Raw genomic sequence first — 18128 nt, forward strand, 5'->3', positions numbered from 1 at the left:
GATTAGCTCATGGGTGAGGTGATGCTGATGAAAAAGGGACGACCTAGTATATAGGAAACCAAAACAGAAAACAGCTCTGATTCCACCACAGAATTATTTTCAAAAGAAGGATATTCTGCTCAAATAAAAGTAGCAAATGTGCCACCAGCTATGTCAAATAGACTCATATCGCTCAAGGAAAATATTCTTCCTAAACAAAAGATTATTCAAGACAGAGATGGACCCTGAGCAGGGCCCAGTGGGCAGGCCTGGGCCCACGTCCTTCTGTATCAGTGAGACAGCTGATGTGGGCCTTAGCTGGACCAAGGAAAGCAGGAGCTTGACTCCTTGGTAGGTGCCAGGACTGATGGACGAATGAACACTCTCAGGTTTACTGACAATCCCAGACTCTGCCAGCGATCAAGGTCACTACAAGAAGTCAGTTCTGATTTGAAGTGTAAGAATCACCTAATCACCTCCTAAAACAACTACGGCGACAGGAAAGATGCCTTTAAGTCTTAAAATAAGACAATTACCCACCTATTGTGTCCTGAGGAAAAGGGAGTTCTGGATTTAGGAAAACCACCTTTGGAGGCAAATTTTTCACAATCATGTCAGAGGCAGACAACAGTGAGCACTGCTATAGTTGGATGCTGATGGGGTGTATCACCTTAAGACCACATACAAAGTCACGCAGAAGGACAACCACTGAGGTGAATCTGCCTCAGATGTCCTCCCATCTATGTAACAGGGAGGGTGAAAACCTCAAGATCAGCAAAGGAAACAAAATTTCTATCTGCAGGACCAAAGTTTTCAACATCAACAAGGGAGGACACAATTTTTACTAGAAAGCCCTCCAACCAACAGGCACACAAACATTAATAATAATTTATTTTATCTTTCGTACTGTTTACCTTTGTAAGCCATCGTAATTCCTTTTAGAAATCAGGTGGGGTGTACATAAATTAGGCAAACTCAAAATTGGTCACAACGTTAAGAACAGACTAGTGGACTTCCCTGGTGGCGCAGTGGTTAAGAATCCGCCTGCCAATGCAGGGGACATGGGTTCAAGCCCTAGTCTGGGAAGATCCCACATGCTGTGGAGCAACTAAGCCCACGAGCCACAGCTACTGAGCCCACGTGCCACAACTACTGAAGCCTGTGCGCCTAGAGCCCGTGCTCCACAACAAGAGAAGCCACCACAATGAGAAGCCAGTGCACTGCAATAAAGAGTAGCCCCCGCTCGCCACAACTAGAGAAAGCCCGCGTGCAGCAATGAAGACCCAATGCAGCCAAAAAAATAAATTAAAAAAAAAAAGAACAGACTAGTGAGCAACGTCAGTGAAAAGGGCTCAGTAAGGAATTCCAAAAGTCCATCCTTCAATAAAAGCAAGAAAAAAGCTGGCAAAATCTGTCAGAAACAACTTTTGTGGAACTCTAAAGACTAACCAAAAGCTTGCAACATTCAGAGGAACACTTAATCAAGCGATGCCTTGGCAAGAACAAGTGAGCTCTGTGGCATTTTACCTTACCCTGGTCCCATCCCCCAAGAGGTAGTGGCCTGGAAGATAAAAGCCTGCAATCCCAGTACAGGTACTTGGTGGGGGGCTGGGGGTGTGGGTGGAGCAGAACAGATCTCACTTGCAAAGGATTTCAGTAGTAGGTTATGACCTATCTGGTGGCTCCCAAGAAGACCAGCTCAAATGGCTTGCCTTTACTTCACCAAACCCAGGACTCCCCCTGCGCTGAGGCAGCTACTGGTAGGGGCCAGGGGGTGTATACTGAAAACCTCTACAGACAAATGTATTAGTTGCTGATGCATGGGGCAACCAGTCACAGCTGAGGCAAATGATAGAGAAACCAACAGGATGACAGGAAATGCTGGGAAATAAGGGCTTTGAGAAGCACCAGCATGTTCCTGGGGTTCTAGAAGGCCAAGAACATGCCCAGGGCTGTGTGCACACTCAGGGAAGGCCTGAGAAGACTCTAAGGTCTCACCCCTGGCTGACCTTCAGGTTCCGCACAAGCAGGAAGTGAATGCTAAGGCAAAGCTGTCCACTGCCTGGCCGAGTGCTGAAAACATACCCCAATACTCATACAGACCCTGTCTGAAGAGACTCAGGAGACAATTCTGGTTCCAGGCACTTAAGGAAATCTCTGTCTGATTACTAGCTGACTACTATACTATTACAAAATTAGCTCAAAGAAGTTATTATGCAAACAATAACTATAACAAGCAGCAACAAATACTGGGGAGAATCTAATTTCCAGATTTGCCATATTATACTATTCAACATGTCCATTTTCAACAAGAAAACTACAAGTCAGGCAAAGAAATAAGGAAGTGTGGCCCAGGAAAAAAAAGCAAGTAACAGAAACTGTCTAGGAGGAAACCCAGACATTAGACTTACAAAGACTTTGAATCATTGATTTTATGTGAGTTCAAAGAGATAAAGGAAACTTTGTCCAAAGAAGTAAAAGAAACCATCAGGGACTTCCCTGGTGGCGCAATGGAGAAGACTCTGCACTCCCAATGCAGGGGGCCCAGGTTTGACCCCACATGCATGTTGTAACTAAGAGTTCGCATGCCACAACTGAGGAGCCCAGAAGCCGCAACTAAGGAGCCCACGTGCTGCAACTAAGGAGCTGGTGAGCTGCAACTAAGGGGCCCACCTGCCACTACGAAGACCCGGCACAACCAAATAAATAAATAAATAAATAAATATTTTTTTTAGAAATTAAAAAAAAAGAAACCCATCAGAACAATGTCTCATGAAATAGAAAATATCAATAAAGAGAAAATTTTAAAAGGAACCAAATGGAGATTCTAGAGTTGAAAAGCACAATAAAAGAAATGAAAAATTCAATAAAGGGGCTCAACAGGAGAACCAAGCAGGCAGAAGAAAGAATTAGAGAACCTGAAGGCAGGTCAACTGAGACTTGAAGATAAGACAGTTGAGTTTATCCAGTCTAAGTAACAGAAGGAAAAAATAATAAAGAAAAATGAAAGGAGCTTTAAAGACCTGTGGCGCAACATCAATCATACCAACATATACATTATGGTAGTCCCAGAAAGGAGAGGAGGGAGAGAAAAAGGCGGGAAGAATACTTTAAAAGGTAATGGACACAAATTTCCCATATTTGATGAAAAATATTAATCTGCACATCCAGGAAGCTCAACAAACTCCACACAGGATAAACTCAAAGAGATCTACACTAATACACATTATAATTGAATGGCTGGAAGACAGAAAGAATTCTGAAAACAGCAAGAGAAGTGACTCCTTACATAAAAGAATTTCCTCAATAAGATTAACAGTTGATACCTTATCAGAAACCATGGAGGACAGAAGACAATGGGATGACATATTTGAAGGGCTGAAAGAAAAAATTATCAATTAAGGATCCTCTATCCAACAAAACTATGTTTCAAAAATGAAGGAGAGGGGCTTCCCTGGTGGTGCAGTGGTTGAGAGTCCACCTGCCGATGCAGGGGACACAGGTTCGTGCCCGGTCCGGGAAGACCCCACATGCGGCAAAGCGGCTGGGCCTGTAAGCCATGGCTGCTGAGCCTGTGCTCCGCAACAGGAGAGGCCACAACAGTGAGAGGACCGTGTACCGCAAAAAAAAAAAAAAATGAAGGAGACTGTCAACAAAATACTAGAAAACTAAACCCCAAAGCATATTAAATGTATTATACACCACAACCAAGTGAGATTTGTCCAAGGAAGCAAGAGTGGTTTAATATAAGAAAAATCAATCAGTGTAATATGCCACAGAAATAGAACAAGGGGAAAAAACTACATGATCATCTCAACTGGTGTAGAAAAAACATTTGACAAAACCAAACTCCCTTTCATTATAAAAACCCTTAGAAAACTAGGAATAAAAAGGAACTTCCTTGACATGATAAAGGATATCTATGAAAAACCCACCACATTTAATGGTGAAAGACTGAAGGCTTTTGCACTAAGATCAGAAAGAAGGGAAGGATGCATGCTTTCACCACTGCTATTTAATATTATACTCTGAAAGTTCTATCCAGAGCAATTAGGCAAGAAAAATAAATAAAGGCATCCAAATTAGAAAGAAGGAAGTAAAACCATCTCTGTTCATGGATGATATGATCCTATATTTAGAAAATCCCAAAGAATTCTCAAGAAAAGCAACTAGAATAAATGAATTCATCAAAGTTGCAGGGTACAAAGACCAACAAAGAGACATCATTTGTGTTTCTATACAACAGGAACAATCTGAAAAGTAAAGTTAAAAAGCAATTCCATATACAATAGCATCCAAACGAATAAATTACCTAGGAATAAATTTAACCAACAAGGGGAAATATTTGTTCACAATTGCTGAAAGAAATTAAAGAACACACCATTAAACGGCTCTTGCCATTTGGAACTTGTTTGTTCCAAAACAAATCTATGTACATGGATTGGAAGATAATATTATTATGATGGCAATACTACTTGTGATGGTTAATTTTTTATGTCAACTTCTCTGGGCCACAGGGTGTCTAGATATTTGGTCAAACATTATTCTGGACGTTTCTGTGAGAGTGTTGGATGAGATTAACATTTAAATTGGTAGACTAAGTAAAGCAGATTGCCCTCCCTAATGTGGGTGAGCCTCCTATTCAGTCAAAGGCCTGAATAGGAACAGAACAAAAAGGCTGACCCTCTCTCAAGTAAGGAAGATTCTTTCTGGCTGTCTTCAACCTGAGACACTGGCTTTTTTCCTGCCTTCAAACTCAAACTGATGTCAGCTCTTCCTGGATCTTGAGCCTGGCTTTTGGATAGGAACTATGCCTTTGTCTCTCTTGGTTTCAGGCCTTCAGACTCAGACTGGAACTAAGCCACTGGGTCTCCTGGTTGCCAACTTACTCTGCATATCTTGGGACTTGCCTGTCTCCATAATTGTGAGACCCAATTCCTTATAATAAATATCTCTCTACACACACACACACACACACACACACACACACACACACACACACACACCCCTTATTGGTTCTGTTTCTCTGGAGAACGCTAACTAATATAGTACACAAAGCAATCTACAGATTCAGTGCAATCCCTATTAAAATTCCAGTGGCCTTCCTTTTACAGAAATGAAAAACCTGATCCTAAAATTCACAAGGAACTGCAAAAGGGACCCCAAAGAGCAAAACAGTATTGAAAAAGAAAAAGAAAGTTGAACGACTCACACTTCTCAAACTTACTCCTTCAAAACTGCCTACAAAATGACAGTAATCAAAACAGTGTAATATTAGCATAAGGACAGGCATGTGGACCAATGGAATAGAACTGAGAGTCCAGAAGTAAACCCATACATCCATGGCCAAATGATTTTTGACAAGGATGTCAAGACCGTTTAGTTGGAAAAAAATAGTCTTTGAAACAATTGGGTAACCGGGCAGAAGAATGAACTTGGACCCCTATCTCACTCCATACCCACAAACTAACTCAAAATGGATGAACAACTAAAATGTAAGAGCTAACACCATAAAACTCTTAGAAGAAAGCATAGGGGTAAATTTTAATGATGCTGAATTTGGCAAAGGATTTTTAGATATGACACCAAAAGCACAAGCAACAGAGAAAAGTAAGATAAAAGTGGCCTCACCAAATTTGAAAACTTTTGTACATAAAAGGACACTATTAAGAATGAGAAAAGGGGCTTCCCTCATGGCACAGCGGTTAAGAATCCGCCTGCCAATGCAGGGGACACGGGTTCGATCCCTGGTCTGGGAAGACCCCACTGCCATGGAGCAGCTAAGCCCGAGCGCCACAACTACTGAGCCTGCACTCTAGAGACCATGAGCCACAACTACTGAAACCACGAGCCTCAGCTACTGAAGCCCACGTGCCTAGAGCCCGTGCTCCCCAAGAAGAGAAGCCATGACAATGAGAAGCCCGCGCACCAAAATGAAGAGCAGCCCCCGCTCGCCGCAACTGGAGAAAGCCCATGCGCAGCAACGAAGACCCAACGCAGCCAAAAATAAATAAAATATATTTAAAAAAAAATTTTAAGAATGAGAAAAGACAACAAATAAAATGGGAGAAAATATCCGCAAATTACATATCTGATAGGGGTCTAGTAGCCAGAATACACAAAGAACTCTTACAGCTCAACAACAAAAAGACAAACAACCCAATTAAAAAATGGGCAAATGATGTGAATAAACATTTTTCCAAGGAAAACACAGAAATAGCCAATAAGCACACGAAAAGATGTTTAACTTCATCAGTCACTAGGGAAATACAAATCAAAACCACAATAAGTTACCACTTCAAACCCACCAGGATGGGTATAATTTTTTAAAAAAAAGGTAAAATAACAAGAATTGGTGAGGATGTGGAGAAACTGGAACCTTATATATTGCTGGTGGAAACAAAACGGTTCAGTTTTTGTGGGAAACATTTTCGCAGTTCCTCAAAAAGTTAAACATGAAATTACCATATGACCCACTCTTAGGTATATACCCAAAAGAACTGAAAACAGGTACTCAAACCATACCCACACACATGGTTACAGTAGTACCATTCACAATACTCAAAAGACAGAAACAACCCAAATGTCCATCAACAGATGAATGGGTAAACAAAATATGAGATAAATATTACTCAGCCATAAAAAGAAATGAAGTGATGATAGAGGCTATAACGTGGATGAACCTGGAAAACATTATGCTAAGTGAAAGATGTCAGAAACAAAAGAACACATACTGTATGACTCCATTTATCTGAAATATATAGAATAGGTAAATCCATAGAGACAGAAAGCAGCCGGGTGGCTGTCCAGGGGATAAGGAGAAGGACAACGAGGACTGCCTGCTCAATGGGTTAGGGGTTTCCTTTTGAGGAATGAGAACGTTTGGGACCATAGGGAGGTTGTGATTATACAACACTGTGAATGTACTGTATGCCACTGAATTGTTCACTCTGAAATGGTTAATTTGGGACTTCCCTGGTGGTCAGTGGTTAAGACTTTGCCTTCCAATGCAGGGGGTGAGGGTTCGATCCCCCTGGTCGGGGAGCTAAGACCCCACATCCCTCATGGCCAAAAAACCAAAACGTAAAACAAAAGTAATATTGTAACAAATTCAATAAAGACTTTTTAAAAATGGTCCACATCAAAAAATATTTTAAATGGTTAATTTTATGTTCTGTCAATTTTATGTCAATTTAAAAAATTACTATTAAAAAAACTGACCATCATGAGATACTACCTCACAGCTATCAGGATGGCTGTGATTTAAAAAAATGGAAAATTATGTGTTGGTGAGGATATAGAGAAATTGGAACCCTCAAACATTTCTGAACATAAAATGGTTCATCATCCATAGAAAACAATTTGGCAGTTCCTCAGAAAGTTAAACACAGAGTTACCATATGACCCAGCAATTCTCCTCTTGCGTATAAACCCAAGAGAAGTGAAAACATATGTTTACACAAAGACTTGTACATGAATGTTCATAGCAGCAATATTCATAATAGACAAAAAATATTAACATTCCAAATGTCCATCAAGAGATAGCTGGATAAACAAAATTTATAAGTATCTATACAATGTGCTATTATTTAGCCATAAAAAAATGAAGTCCTGATACATGTTACAACATGAATGAACCTTGAAAACTGTTATGCTAAGTAACAAAAGTCAGAAACAAAAGGCCACATATCATATAATTCCATATGTGTGAAATGTCCAGAACAAGCAAATCCACAGAGACGAAAAGTAAATAAGTGGTTGTCAGAGGCTGAGGCAAGGGGAGAATCACACAGAGTGACTGCAGAGTTTCTTCGGGGGCAATGAAAATGTTCTAGAATTAGACAGTGGTGATGGCTGTATAGCACTGTGAATATACACTAAATAAAAACCACTGAACTGTACATTTTGAATGGTTTAAATAACGAATTTTTTCATAATAAAAAATTGTAAAAATATTTTAATGAAAAATAAAATGTCTAAGGAGCTTAGACACTCTAATCTCTTTCTTCATCACAGAGCCTGATAACCACTCCTCACTAACCCCAGCCAAAAACTAATAATAGCAGTAACAACATAAAAAAATGGCTAGCACATTTAAACTTGATGTAATATAATTCTGTTCATATTTAGATCCAAAGAATTTGACACCATTGCACGTATTTTAATAGAAAAATTAGAAGTGGAAAGGAGTAAAACTATTAGAAGGCAATGAAAAGCTAATTAGTGGCCAAAGGAAAACTGCAAACACCAAACATGGACCCCACTGAATGCCAGTGTAGACGGTAAATGAGTGTCCACTGGAGTCAGCCACCTCTTGATCCTCAGCTGGAACAACAATATCTGCTATACGTGCAGTGACAAGAGCTAATACCATGTTCAAAGACCCCCAAACTAAAAACCACTGTTAAAAAAAAAAAAAAAAGTTCCTTGGTTCTTATTATAATTCTCTAAAACAAACATATAAAATTAAAATGCTAATTTTTCCTAAAATACCTGTTATTTTGGTTATTATGGTTATTTCTAATCTACAACTGCATGTGGTCATTCACACCAACCTGGAGGTGGGCCAGGAATCACATGTGTACCCCACACGGAGGCCGATCGCCAGAAGGGGCGGTAAATAAGCAAAGCCACATCTTTGGAAGCTTCCAAAATGGGGGACTGTGGAAACCTTTGACTAGATTGCTTGATTAAAATATAAATACCTTTATTTCACTTATTTATATGTGGGTATAAAAATAGTTAAATTCTACCTTAATCCTAAAGTTTAGATGTAACAATTATAGGTTAATGAAATTCTATAATATTTATAATAATGATTGTGTTGATGAAGAAAAACTATGTGAACTCAGTCAAATGCCTTAAGGAGATGGTGGAGGGGGCAACTTTTAGGGACCTACAACAGACTAAATGCTTAACAGCCTGACTGCAGAAGCAGCTCAGAGGTTATGGCACCCACAGACTGGACACACATGCCTCTGGTTAGCACCCTGGGGCACTGCCAATACCTCACTTTCCCACCCTCGTTCTAGCATCAGGTTTGGAAAGAGGATGTCTGCTTCCACACACATAAAGAAAAATGTTCTGCTGAATAGTAACAACAGATACACTAGGCAAAGAGAGTGCAAAGGAAGCTACAGTGAAGGGAAAGTACGCGACCAAGGAACAGCACCCGAGTCAGTGTGCTCTGATGAACAGAACAGGAGGCAAGACCAGAAGCCCCAGGAAGCAGTGGCCTCGGAGCTGGTGTCCTGGGCCTGCATTACGGACCAGGGCCTGTCACAGAGTCTAGCGTACTCAGTTCTAGAATTCTGATTCTGCAGTTTCCAGTAGAGTAGAGTTATTACTCTATTATTATATTATTTACTATTTGCTACATGTTTAGGTATGGACTTACTATATTTTGAGGCCATATTTTTACCCAAATGAAAAAAGTCTCTATTTGAGAAATTCGTTTCATAAAATTCTAGTTTCTAGCCAGCTACTCAGGAAGCCCTTCTCTCACAGTTGAGGCATATCTGTACTTGGAAATACAGCAAAGAATTGGACTAGATTCCTTTCACTTTCCTCCATGCCTTCATTACCCTAATGATTTATTTTATGTTCCCTACTTTTGTGATTTAAGTTGAGCTACATTTTACTTGGAAATTAGAAACTGGAAACAAATGTACATCTGCTGACAAAAGGGTGTTCCAAGACCTGGAAAGCCCGGGGAAAACCAAAAAAGGGAAGCATCAGATAAACAAAGAAAATGGCTCCTGCCAGCAAGAAAGTACTAAACACAACAAAGATGCAGAAGAACAAGCTCAACATCAAGCCCAGGAGGGAAATTAAAAACATCATCCAAGCGATGCCAATAAAGGGAGAAGGGAGAAAAACCACAGATAGACAGGTGTGCCCTGTTGATTAAAAAAAGTGTTCTGGCAATCCATATTTATGCAAGCATTTCAGCACACTGGCTCTTCTCGTGATACCTGATGCCAAACACTCTGCCGAGGGAGCGAGCGCGTGGCTAACTCGCTGGGAAAGCAAAGACAAGGGGAGACTAGATTCTTATCCAAACAAATAGGCAGCTCATAATCACAAATGAAAAGCCCCACATAGGAGACAGAGAAAGGGAGAGAGACAGACGGACACAGGCATGCAGCTGGAAAAGAAGCTGATTAAAACCACAGTATAAAACTTGGTCCTTCCCTTAGGAAAACAATAGCTATTTGAGGCCCAACACTGCCAACAGCACTTGGTTCAAATGACTTAGAATTTTCAAAAAATCATTCATTCAACTCTGACTATGTGCAAAAAGGCTGTGCCTCTCCTGGCCAAGGGCCAGAGTCCTGCCATCTGGACAGGAAGGCGGGAGAAGAGCTGAGGGCTCCATCCACCTGACAAGCAACTAAGAGGGGGCCCGCACCTTTCCAAGTGGATGCTGCCCTGAGGCCATGCCCGGCCTGGAGGCTCCTGGGCTGCAGGTTGTGTGATAAGGTTCATTTTCCTGGAGCATTGACTTTACTGGGAAATACGAGTGAAAAGCATAAAACATGGCCACATTTAGGAGTGGATTACAATATTTAAACCACTTTTAGAATACAACATGGGAATTAAAAAATCAGTGGCTCTTGGCTCTGTGCTCCTTCTCCATCTCTTTCGCAGACTCTCCCATTCCTACCTGTGGTTGAAAGGCAGGAGCTGTTCAGGTGCTGATCTAGATCCCCTTCTTTCTCCTGCTGGGCAATCAGACCTGCACAGACGAGCCTCTGGCTCTGATCCCCACACTCACTGAGCTTTGAGACGACCCCTCCAACTTTGTCGTACTGCACAGGCGCCTCCTCATGGTCAACACAGCCCAGATGGAATTTGTCATCTTCAGTGCTTCCCAGTCCTGTCCAACTCACCTCTCTACCTACTCAGAAACAACCTGCTCCCATCTCAGGGAGTGACACCATCACCTGGTCAGCTGCCTAAGGCAGAACTGTCCCCACCTCCCTGATTCTGACACTCAATCATTCATCAAGACCTGTCGATTCCATGGCCTCCAACCTAATTCCCCATCACCACCGTGGCATTGGTTACGGGGTGGTCATTCTGTCGCTAGTGAGATGCTCTCAGGTTCATTTTACTCATCTACAGTCTCTGCCAGCTAAAATAGTCCACCTTGAGCTTCTAGTCTAAGTCTCTGATTTTACACATAAGGAAAACCAGGCCAAGACAAGTGATGCACTTGCAAGGAAGGTACCAAAATTACTGAGAAATCTGAAATTGGATAAAGAGCAAAATTGATGACATTTATATGCAGGAGAAACATATACTGATTAATGCCAACATATTTTTTAAAGTTAATTTTTTCCTATAGTACAGCCAACATGATGGAATACTATATAGCTGTAAAAAAGGATGAGGAGAATCTCTATATACTGCTATGCTGTGAGCTCATGATATGCTGTTAAATTAAAAAAAAAAAAAAAAAAGGTGGAGAGGGACTTCCCTGGTGGTCCAGTGGGTAAGACTTCACACTCCCAATGCAGGGGCCCTCGGTTCAACCCCTGGTCAGGAACTAGATCCCGCATGCATGGCGCAACTAAGAGTTTGCATACCACAACTAAGAAGTCCGCATGCTGCAACTAAAGATCCCACATGCCGCAACTAAGACCTGGCACAGCCTAAATAAATAAATAAATAATTTTTTTAAAGATGGAGAAGAGCTTGTACTGTATACTACCATTTTCTAAGAAAGAGGGCTGTAGATACACACACACACACACACACACACACACACACACACTTATATTACAAATAGACAAACTAAAAACTAAAAAAAGTTAACTGTGGAGGAGGGAAGAAACAGGGTACAAAGATCAGGAATGAAAGCTAGATTTCTGAAAATACTTTATTTTGACTTGTAACCATGAAAATATTTTTTATAAACGTCTAACGCAAAATTTAAAAAGAAGCTATTCCTTAAAATAAAAATAAAATAAACGAATCTAACTGTGTAGCAAGTTGGTGGCACACTGAGGCACTGGCTCAGGTGATGCTAAAACTTAATAATTCGGCAGAACATTCCCTAGGGATCTACCCTGAGGACAAAAAGAACTGCAGAAAATCTCAAACAGTTTTCAGTAATCATACACTGGTTGGTAATATGTTGGTATTATTATTCTAAAACTATCACGTTTATTTTATAGGTTAAAACAAGTAAGTAATGATGTGAATGTTGTTAGGAACCAAGATTTTCAGCATAAGAGAAAAGACACATCAATACAGAATCAAAGAAGTAAAAACCATATAATCCTGAATTTGAAACAAAAATATCAGTATCGACTCATGATTAAAAAGTGTACTTCCTGGCTGTCCACCAAAAAGTCCCAGGACAATAACCAGCCTTATAGCAACGAGTATCCCTAGTGCCCAGTCTGTGGTCTCAAGGTACCGTTTTCTACAAGAGGGAACCAGAGCTGCTTAGAGAAATAGCCAATTCCAGGTCTGGGGTGAAAAAGTACAAAACGAACCCGAAACATCTTGCCATTTCAGAGACCAAGGAAAGGAAGGCTACGGGTCACGTCAAAGGACAAGAAGTCAACTTAAAGAGGCTCCACTGGCAAAAGTGGCACAATCCTAGCATCCATGAGAGTAATAACTGCAATGGATTAAACACACCACATATATTTAAATTCAGGAGTTTACACTGATACTTAACCCCTGGTCACTTTTGGAGTGGCTATGAGACCATCTCATTATTTTGAGAACCCATAAAGAGAAAGAATCAGGCATTTGTCCTACCTTTCCTATTTGAACTGTCCCTTAGGGGAACCAAACAGTTAGTATTTCAGTGAATCAAGGCAGGGAATTCCCTGGTGGCACAGTGGTTAGGAATCCTCTTGCCAATGCAGGGGACACAGGTTCGAGCCCTGGTCTGGGAAGATCCCACATGCCGCAGAGCAACTAAGCCCACGCGCCACATCTACTGAGCCTGCGCTCTACAGCCCATGAGTCACAACTACTGAAGCCCGTGCGCTCTAGGGCCCGTGTGCCACAACTACTGAGCCCACATGCTGCAACCACTGAGCCCGAGCTCCTAGAGCCTGCGCACCGCAACGAAGAGTAGCCCCCACTTGCCACAACTAGAGAAAGCCCGCACGCAGCAACAAAGACCCAACGTAGCCAAATTAAAAAAAAAAAAAACAAGGCAGAGTAAAGGATGAAACTTATCATAATTTACAACCCCTAATGACTGTGAATCCAAGTACCTCCTGGTGAGGGGACACACCACCACCTCCGAGTGCACGTGCTCAAAGGCTGAGCCAGTCGAACTTCTAGATCTACCTACCACCTCCCAGGAAATAATGGGATAGAAGAATGTGTTCAATGGAAACGGCAAAAGTCAAAACAGGGACAACCCTGACTACAGAACAACCAGCATGGATTTTCCAAAAAAGAAAATGCAAGGAAGAAAAGGGATAGGGTGGAGCAATCAATTGATTAAGAGAGACTTAAGAGACAGATCAGCTAAATGCAATTGTTTGTGGGGGGACCCTGCTTCAAACAAACTAAAAAAAATTGAGACCACTGGGGGAAACTGAATGGTACTGTGATTATGAATAAAATTTTAAATACCAGTTTTCTTGATACTTATCAGAAATAGCTATGTATTAAATCTTACTTTGGATGCAAACATTTCAAACCCGTTTCATAATCATTTTTATGTTCTAACATATTAAAGAGTTCTTAATTTCAAGTATAAAATGCCACTCAATCACAAATTAGAGATTAAAGCACAGGGTATTTTGTTTCCTTTCAAACTCCTAGAGAAAGATGGTTAAGGAGCAAGCAAAAGATGCAATACTCAGCTGGGCAGGCCTCCAGCCTCAAGCCACTGGCACCTTTACTGCAGCGGCATCCTCCCAGGGAAGGCTGGGCCTCAGGGCTTTCAGAGGGCAGGCAGAGATGCATGCCACTAACCTTGGTTTTCAAACTCATTATCGTTGCTAAGACATCAGGTGTAATGTCTATCACTTGCAAAGCTTAATGCTGGTTTTAAAAAAAGAAAAAGTCAGACGCACACCAAAATACAGTGCCATGTAAGCGGAAGACAGTCCAATACACACGTTATAGAATGAAACTGCTAAAGCCAAAAGTGAGTAAGTTCAGGATGTTTCTGAATTTAATTACTTCACTGTCATGCAAAGCAAACAAGTAACAGCTGAAGAAGGAAATCCACACAAATTAAGATTTTCTAGTGACATACCTGTGTGTCATATGCTGTTAAGAAGATGTATCTAAGCTTGATCAGGTGGGAAGAGATTTCAATAAAGGAAAAGCAAAGCGGCGTCAACTTTGTCCTTCTTCAGATAATGTAGTGCAGTCCCTTACCTAGGAAGTAAGGTACGTGGTTAACTCACGTGTGGAAAATTCTAAAAAGAGAATTTCAAAAATGGAAATTTCTAAAAAATGATAAAGTAAGAAGTTTAAGAGAAAACTTTTTTAACCATCTATATAAACATGTGCTTTGGATTTTCTGCATTTTTTGAGTTGAACATAAATTACAAAGTCTGGATAACTTCGGATTATTTACACATAGAAAAGCACAAGAAACATGTATGTACACTTTCACAAGGTTATTATGCAAACACTAGTCCAACTACCACCAGCCCAAGGAACGGTATACTGTTGCAACCAAAAAAAAGTTGGGTGCCTCTCTCTGATCCCAAACCCTTTCCTCCGCCTCTAAGTAACAACTACCCTAACTGTGGTTATCATTTCCTTGCTTTTCTTTAGATTTATCACCTAGGCACATAGCTCCTACTGATAGTTTATTTTTGCCAGCTTCTGAATTTTACATAAACACAATCATACAGTGTGTCTTCTTCTGTCTTGCTTTGTTTCTGCTCCATTGTTGTTGCTGGCTCTGTTGTTTGTTTTCATTGCTGTATAATATTCCATCATGCAATATACCACAATTTACTTACCCATTCCCCTGTCCCCTGGGTAATTTCTGCTTTGGAGCAAATATTAGCACTACTGAGATCTTTCTGGCACAACTATCTTAAGCATATAGGCATATATTCCTCTAGTGTATACACCTACAAGTGTGACTGCTAGATTACTGGGTGAGTGTATATTCAACTTTGCTACATAAGGCCAAACAAACTTCTTCCCCAGGCGGTTGTAACAATTTACACTCCCACAAGAAGGTATGAGAGAGTTTCTGTTGCTCAACGTTTTCAAAATTTGTCTCACTATTTTTAATTCTTGCTAACTGAATGGCTATGCGGTGGTGTCCTAAGAATCCTTTATTATGTAAAATTTTATAATTATTTAGGAGAAAAACTCATGAAATTTGACAACTGCTCATGAAATTTGACATCTGACAATTGCTGCAATGGAGATTTAATTCTGCAACCAAGCATTCGTTCACTTTTCCAATGGTTACTGCACTCCAATTTCTCACCAGGTGTAACCCCCCCACTCTCAGTCCACCAGCTTCCAGAGACACTGGTTCCAACACCCAGGCACAAGGGGACGGGTGTCAGGGTGGAGTGGGGGGCTGGCCAGTAAGAGCAGCCTATTCCTGGCCAGAGTTGTTTCATCTCTGTGAGCATACAACCCAAGTCAAAATGAATCGAGTCTTTTCTTCCTCCCCTGGGACTTAAAGAGATTTTCATTCTTTCCCAAAGAACCTGAACATGAGCACATGGGAGTGAAGAGGCTCTGTGAGAATATAGCAAAAATCGAGGAAGATGCTGGGGAAGAAACTGACTCAACTGCACCCAGCCCTGAGGCTTTTTAATTAGGTGATCAATAAATCCCCCTTTGCTTTTAACAGCTAAGGTCCAGTTACATCAGAAATAGCCCTCACTGATATCACTCATTATAAAACATGTGTTTTTTTGTTTTGTTTTGTTTTGTTTGCGGTACGCAGGCCTCTCACTGTTGTGGCCTTTCCCGTTGCGGAGCACAGGCTCCAGACGCGCAGGCTCAGTGGCCATGGCTCACGTGCCCAGCCGCTCCGCGGCATGTGGGATGTTCCCGGACCGGGGCACAAACCTGTGTCCCCTGCATCAGCAGGCGGACTCTCAACCACTGCGCCGCCAGGGAAGCCCAAAACATGTGTTTTAATCTACTCAGTAAGCCGCAGAGATCAATTAAGGTAACACATGATAATACGCGCGCGCGCACACACACACACACACACACACACACACACACACACACACACACACACACACACACACACACACACATCAATGTTATTTCCATCACATTTTGTAAGTCAAAACAGTTTATCACCCAAACTTGAACTACAGTTCTTGCCAAATGGCAAGTTAACTCTGAATGTTTCTTTGGCAAGAGAATGAAAAATCAATAGCTGTAATTTATTTGTCCTTGTCTGCTTATAAACACTTCACTAATTATACTATCCCTATTGGGTTTTAGTAACAAAGTTATGATAACCTCATAAAATAAATTAGGAGGTGTTCCCTGGTTTATTCTGAGGAAGTATTTGGGTAAGACTGGAATTATTTCTTCCTTGAAATTCTGGTGGAATTTAACAATGAAGCCAGCTGTGCCTAAAAAATTTTAATTACTGATTCTATTTTTTTAATGGTTATAGGACTAATGAAGGTTTCTATTTTTTCTGCAGCTACTTTTAGAAAGTTACATTTTTCAAGAAATTTATTTCATCTAAATTTCCAAATTTACTGACGATGCTATTTCTAATAATGTTTTATGATTTTTTATAGTCTACTGAATCCAAAGTAGCTTCTCTTTTTTCCTTTCTTTTCATTGATTGTGCCTCCTCTTTTTTCTCCCTTATCTCACCAGACGTTTGTCAATTTTACTACACTATTCAAAGAACCAATCTGGGTGCTTTGTTGTTCTTTTCTACTGTAAAATTTCCATTTGCTTAATTCTGCTCTGATTTTCTTCCTTTGGGCTTTTTGGGGGTTTTTTGGCTATTCTTTTTCCAATTTTTAATTAGAGTGATACTTAGCCTACTAATTTTCAGCTTTTCTACCTTTCTAAAGCTATAAAATCTCTCTCCATGGACAGAGAGATTTGGCTGCATTCTACAAGTTTTGATGTATAGTATGTTCATTTTCAGCCAGTTAAAAGCATGTTCTAACTTCCATTATGTCATCTTCTTAGAATATTTTTAAAATATTCCTTTATTTTTAAGCTCTTAGGGATTTTATAATTATCTTTTTGTTACTGATTTATAGCTCAATTCCACTGAGGTCAGAGATTATAATCTGTATTATTATAATCTTTGAAACGTATTGCACTATGGCCTAGTATTGGTCAATTTTTAGAAATTTCTTCTATGTGCCTGAAAATAAAGTATACGTTGCAGGTTTTGGATGGAATGTTATTTATACGTACATCAGACCAAAGGTATTGATCCTATGTAAAACATCTGTGCTTACAGAATTTTTAAAATTTTTGGCCTACTTATTCTATCAGTTACTGAGACTTGTGTTGGAATCTCCACGACAACTGTAAATTTCTCAATTTTTTCCTTGTACTTATGCAAATTCTAGTTTGGATACTCTGAAGTCATATTATTAGGCTTCTCCACCTTGAGAATTATTATGACTCTCTTTTGAATTGAACCTTTTACCATTACAAACCATGACAGAGGCTACAGGTTGACCGAACTTACTTCTTCTACTTCCTGGGCACAAAGCTAGACTGTTATTTCCCAGCCTCCCCTGCAGTTTGGTTCTTACCAAAGTTTGGTTATACGACCTGGGCTCCCCCTAACAGAACGTGATGGTAATGTACCCCACCCTCAGGCTTAGCCCGTGAATACTGGTGTGAGTCTCCATACTCCCCCAAACGCAGAGGCTCCTGCAGAGCATTCCAAGTCCTAAGAGATGGCAGAGTCACAGGTAGAAGCTGAATCCCCAAATGACCATCTGGAAAGCAATCTGTCAAACAGGACTCTCGGTACTGGACTTTGTGTACGAAACGAATTTGCTTATAATAAACTACTGAATGTTTTGTTATAGGAACTAGTTGCCAACTCTATTAAGTGAAATGACACTCATTATCTCTAGTACTGTTTTTTTTTTGCCTTAAACTGTATTTTTTCTGACACTATACAATCTTGCTTTTGGCTAGTGTTTGCATAGTTTATTTTTTTCATCATT

Source organism: Lipotes vexillifer, unplaced genomic scaffold (genome assembly GCF_000442215.2).
Source record: "Lipotes vexillifer unplaced genomic scaffold, Lipotes_vexillifer_v1.1 scaffold584, whole genome shotgun sequence".
Classification (NCBI taxonomy): Eukaryota; Metazoa; Chordata; class Mammalia; order Artiodactyla; family Lipotidae; genus Lipotes; species Lipotes vexillifer.